This window comes from Bison bison, unplaced genomic scaffold (genome assembly GCF_000754665.1).
Source record: "Bison bison bison isolate TAMUID 2011002044 unplaced genomic scaffold, Bison_UMD1.0 scf7180017864068, whole genome shotgun sequence".
Taxonomy (NCBI): domain Eukaryota; kingdom Metazoa; phylum Chordata; class Mammalia; order Artiodactyla; family Bovidae; genus Bison; species Bison bison.
In genome coordinates this window covers 8519881-8525880 of record NW_011494640.1, presented here as the reverse complement: position 1 = coordinate 8525880, position 6000 = coordinate 8519881, and the positions used below count along the sequence as shown (strand labels likewise).

Genomic DNA, 6000 nt, shown 5'->3' with positions numbered 1-6000 from the left:
GGGTTCCGCCCTGAGGGTCGGCTGCTCTTCGGAGTCTGATAACTCATGAACAGGTATCTCTTCCGCCATCCAGTCCACGTGTGTTACTCTTCCACACAGCAGGTCCTGAGCCCGTGGGAGGGCTCGGAAGGGCAGTTTCTCAGCCTGATAGGGCCTACTCCATCCCACGTCCATGTACTCGAATGCAGGCCATTCACTTGCTTTACGCATGACAGGCAGCCAACAGTTACTTATGGCAGAAGGAATATTATTATCTAGGTGTCACTCGGAGCTTGGAAGATGAGTGGAAGGTACAAACCCTCCACACTATGCTCGGCCGCAGCCCTTTCCCTGTCGCGTCCTAGGAGCGTCCTCCAAGCCACCAACACCGCTCGCGGTCCCTCGGGGAAACCTGCGAGGAAGAGCGCGCACGTGCGCGCAACTGAGCACGCGCCGTGGCCCGCCCACTGGGCGAATGCAGTAGAAGCGACGTCGCAAAGTCAACCACTCTCTCTCCCCGCCCCCGGGCCGCCGGGACCTGGCGCGTCCGGGAGCCGGCGCCCATGCGTGATGACGTACTTGCTCGCGAAGACGTGGGGACGCAGGCGGGCCGTAAGAGAGCGTAAGTTTCCGCGTCTGTTCGTCGCCGCTGTGGTAGTCCAGTCGGGGCCGCGGGCGCGGGCGCCTGTGGGGCTAGGGCTGCGGGCGGCTGTCGGCGCTTCCTTGCGACCCGAGCTGGGGCGGGGTTAGAGGCCCAGCCTCCGCATCCAGGGATCTCTCGGCCGGTCCGAGAATGGGGATTTCCTGGAGCAACTCTATCTGGAGATCTAACCGTCTTCACCCTGCGTCTCTGCTTGAGGCCGATCGCACCGGGAAGGACGGGCAGAGGCGCTGGGAGGATGGGATCGTTGGTTTCGGGGAGAGGGGGTGGTTAAAGGATCCCTGACGAAAGCTCGAAGTTTAAAGTGGTGTTGCATCAGCAGTGGCTTGTGGTTTCAGTTTCTCTTGTAAAGAGGAACTCTTTCTCTGCACCTGTGTTTGGCAAACAATCCTAACCTGAGTAGTGATATTTCCCTTAATAGGGGACAGGAAGTAAACTAAGTGTACACAACCCTTTTATATCCAGGCCTTATAAACCTATTCAAAAACGGATCCTATGCGTGTATGTTTTTCTAAACCAAGCATAAGCTCTCTTGAAGACTCAGGGTTACCAGCACAATAAATAATTGCGTAGTTATGACTGAGTCATCGAGATGGGTAGGCCCTTTTGCAGTGACAGCTGGACTTTGCGGCTTTTGGGGGTTTTTTGCTGTTGTTGTTGTCCTTTGGAATTACTTCTTAAAAATCTGTCTGATGTCTCACATTTATATGACACACTTTTCTGGTTCTAATAACTTAAATCTAAAGCTTCTAATTTGCTGCTGGTGTGGCATGGGTTGAGAAAACAAGTCATGTTAGAAGAATGCAGTGCATTGCGTTCCTAAGTTGTCTCAGGATTACTGGCATCAACAACACCTGGTAACTTGTTGGAACTGCAAAGTGAAGAGTCTTACCCCAAACTCCATGAATCAGAAATCTGTTTTAAGGAGATTGCCAACTGATCCCAGTACACCTGGGTGCTAAAGTTTGAGAAATGCTGGCGGGACTGATAAAGAGCAGCCAGCCATTGTGGAGTCACAGAATGGAATTTGAATCCAGGCGAAGCCTTTCCTAGGTGTAGGACCTTGGACTGAAGTGAAGTGAAGTCGCTCAGTCGTGCCCGACTCTTCTCTTTGCGTCCCGTTGGACAATAGCCTGCACCAAGCTCCTCTGTCCATGGGATTTTCTAGGCAAGAGTACTGGAGTGGGTTGCCGTTTCCTTCTCCAGGGAATCTTCCCAACCCAGGGATCAAACCCAGGTCTCCTGCGTTGTAGACAGACGCTTTACAGTCTGAGCCACCAGGGAAGTCCTGTAGGACCTTGGACTAGTTACAGATAACTTCATAAGGCTGTGGGTATTCTTTGTGAAAATTCAGGAAAAATGTTTTAACACAGATGGAAAACAGATGAGATGTTATTAAGTAATTTGTTAGAATGAGATGTTAAGTAATTTGCCTAAAATAAGTACATAGATTATGCTAGAAGGATTCTTCTTTGGTTTAGATGTGAGTTGTAGTGCACGAATATTGTGCCTCTGCTGCTACTTAGAGGGCATTTTGTTTATGGATTCTCATTGTGTTGTATACAGTTGAGGTTGTCCAGTGTAGGATATTCAGTTAATACCTATGCTGTGGTATTTTTAAGAACCACATTAGTAATTGTGTTAAAGAGTAGTTTTTAATTCTTCGGCCTTTTGGTCTTTCCCAACCTTCTTTTGCCCCAGAACTTGTTAAAAAAAAAATAATAAAGTGGATAACTGACCATAGACCAGCCTCAGCCTTAGAGTTGAGAAGTATTACAGAGCAGTGACTTGAAAACAAGAGGCAAGACTGAAGATGTTTCTCTCCTTATCTTTTTTTCCCGCGTGTCATACAGCTCCGCAATATTAGCAGAGAAGGCCTCATCCTATCCACTGATCTCTGTTTTCCGGAGGCATCACAGGAATTAAGTTAGATATGCCCTCCATCCACTGTTTTGACCAAACATCAGTTGCGGTGTTTGCTTACATTTTCCTTCCCTTTTCAGGGCGTCAGTGTTGGGGGTATATAGAGAAGTATTCAGGACCTGAAGCAGCTGCCCTAAAGCCTAGACTCACTGTGATGTTGAGAAGAGTGCCACACTGTGGTTGAGACTACACGTCACTTTGATAAGTCTTTGCTCCTAAGTCTGCACTGTGGTTCCTGGGTATTGTGGTGAGTTTTCAGATAAACAGGAGTCAGCGTAGATTTCAGCTCCTATAAGTAGTTTTGTTAATGCTGCTACTAACTTAACACTGTCCCACCATGAAGCCTTCAGTTTTCACAAAGGCCCATTTTTCTTGTCCTCTGTGTCTGAGAGGCAGGTCTCTGCGGTTGGGGTCAGGCAGACTCTGCTTTGAACCCCGCTTCTTGTTACGTACTGATCATGTCCAGCGGACAAGTTAATATCTTCCCAGTATTCATTTCCTCTCCTATAGAGTAGGAGTCATGGTGTGGTTGGAGAGGGCAATGGCACCCCACTCCAGCACTCTTGCCTGGAGAATCCCATGGACGGAGGAGCCTGGTGGGTTGCAGTCCATGGGGTTGCTAGGAGTTGGACATGACTGAGTGACTTCACTTTCACTTTTCACTTTCATGCACTGGAGAAGGAAAGGGCAACCCACTGCAGTGTTCTTGCCTGGAGAATCCCAGGGATGGGGAGCCTGGTGGGCTGCCGTTTATGGGATCGCACAGAGTCGGACACGACTGAAGTGACTTAGCATAGCATAGCATAGCATGGTGTGGACTACCTTAAGACATTGAATAAAATAAAATCCAGTGCAAAACACGTCTGTGACACTGAGAGGCTCAGGTAACTGCTAAACATTGGACAAGGGAGAAAAGGTGGTTATCACCTCAAATCTAGCTTGATCTCATTCATTGCCTCGTAATATTTTTATAAATGAGGTGATTCTGTTAATTACCTAACTGCACTGATTTTTTCTTTTTTAAAGCAAAATGCTGAGGAGTCAAAGCTTTCACATTATTACGTATGAGAGAAAGCAAACACTTGGAGAAAGTTAAACCTCTAAGCCCAATGGAAGAACACCATTTTCAGGTCTATCACTGTAACAGAGCAACTTTCCTTCATTGTTTTGTGTGTGTACTGAAAGGACAGGGTCAGGATCAGGGGTTAATATTTAAGTATCTTCAGTTAACAGGGATAGCTAGAGGAAGGGGCACTTGTCACAGGAGATGAGACTTCACTGAAGACGTGCACCAAAGAATAAGAAAATGCTGTCAGCTCTGAAATCATTATTTTGCAATATGGATGCTTAATGATAGCAAAGCAAAAAGTTTTGTGTTCCATTTTTTAAAATACCAAAAATCTCTTGTATTTCTGTGTATATTACGTATGAATATGTGAGCACGGAAGGTGTCATTACTAGGTCGTAATTTTGTTTACTTGGCAATGTATGTAATGTGGGAGTGGGGACAGATAATCTATACATTATATGTGTATTTGTAAAAATTCTTTTAAAAGCCATTACAGAGATAGAAATGCCTTAAAAAGATCACCTTTTGTGCTGCAGTTCCAGTCAGTCAGCTGAGCAGGGGACCTCAGATTTTTGTAGCAGGGGAAACTGTTTAGCAGCATCTTGTAAAGCTCAGGAGCTGAGAGGCTTTGAGAGTTTGAAGGGCTTATCCTGAACCTCCTGCAGTGACCCTGCTGAGTCAGAAGGTGTGAAACTCCTCATCTTGGTGTGGAAATCCTCAGGAGATTGAGCTGTACTGTACCCAAGAAGTCCAGGCGCTGAGAATTCCTGAGTGGGATTCACAAACATGTTCTAAAAACAACTTCCAGCATTTTTAGCAATGTCAAACATGCCATACATATGCTTCTCTTACAGAGAAATGAGTGGCTATTAGAAAAGAAAAATCCAACCTTCAATGTGATTAATACAAAAATAGGAATCTAGGCACATATTTTGAGAAATCATCTGAGGTTTGTTTTTTTTTTTTATAATCACTCTAAGCTTGTGACATCTGTTAGCACATTTAAAACTATTTAGTATTTTAACTGGCTGTTGTTTAGCATTATAAGTGACTCAAGGAACAAGAAACAAGGAGTCAGTGGAAATATATTACTTGTGTTTACTGTCCTTTGGTTTTCTGTTGTATGAAAACAGCTGGTTTGCATTTATATGGTAAAAGGTTTTTCTTAAAGAGTTAATTTCCAGTTAAGAGTGAGCTTTCATAAGAAAAATAATCTCAAATGCTAAGTATTTGTTAGATTGTTATTAATAGCAGTAGTAGTATTATCACATTGTCCTTTTTCACACACTGAGGAGGGTTTCCTGGTGACAGCTGGAGTGTGGGGGAGGGGGAGTCACTTTCAATCAACCAGCTGCTCTGTGCAACATCATGATGGTGATATTTCAAAGCCAGTGGATAATTTTGGCTGTATTCAGGAGAGAAAATGTATCAAATTTCTGGGAAGCAATAGATAGTGTGCAAGAGCCCCTGGGGATCTAGCTGGTAGCCAGCTAACAATGTGTGCATTCAGGTTTGCATGTTGGTGTTATTTACCACCTCCTCTTTTGGACATTGTTACATGGATATCATAATTATAAAGCAATAAAGTCTAGTTCCATGGGGGCAGAAGGCTCATTACTTTATGGAGAAGAAGGGAGAATGGAAAACAAACTTTGGGGATGTGCTATGTGCTCTTACATGACAGGCTATTGCATTTCTTCTTCCTGATGATGCCAGAAAGTAAGTGGAATTTTCATCATCCATGGATAAAGAAACTGAAGCAGGATTGATTATGTGATTTGCCCAAAACCACATACTAGTACGTGTCTAGATTTGACCCCAAATCTGGCTTTAACCCCAGGAATGTTGTTACTACACCAATGGCTGTTTCTTGCTTATGCATTTTTTAAATCCAAAGTCACAATATCAGGATAGTTATGAATGAAATTTAGATACAGATGGCAATGACTTCAGTTTTGTATAAATAATATATAAGGGCCTATGTGTATTTCCCTTGAGCAAAGTCTCTTGGGCAACACTGTGAAAGAAATTTTGCTACCTTTTTTTAATGTTAAAAATACAAGACATTTGCAGTGATGTATATTGTAACGAATCAGTTGTGATGCTGACTTTGAACAGATGTAGGAATAAACATTGTGCCTGCTGCCCAGGTAGTAGAAGTTCCTACACACCAGAGTCTTCAGGTCTTTCTCTTTCCAAGGAATGTACATTTTGTATTAATAAGGGACCTTTTTGCTTTCTAAACATTCGCCCTGTGTTACATCCACCAAATGATGACTTAAAATTTCATCCATTTCTTTTTGTGGAATGGCTCCACTGCTTTGACTCTGTGTCCTGGACATTTGATCTCCCTCCACGTTGCCCACAG

The 6000-nt window shown here is 44.2% G+C and overlaps 1 protein-coding gene across 2 annotated transcripts in view; it reads left to right on the top strand.

The window, feature by feature from the left end:
• Nucleotides 1–459: 459 nt before the first annotated feature.
• Nucleotides 460–6000, top strand: part of RHBDD1 (rhomboid domain containing 1) — a 135747-nt gene continuing 130206 nt past the window's right edge. The window contains exons 1-2 of one of the 2 annotated variants that reach the window (XM_010837050.1): nucleotides 460–601; nucleotides 2644–2810. The gene's annotated coding sequence lies outside the window, so the exon portion shown is untranslated. The remainder of the gene's footprint in view (nucleotides 602–2643; nucleotides 2811–6000) is intronic. The other variant, XM_010837049.1, reaches the window with a different exon arrangement.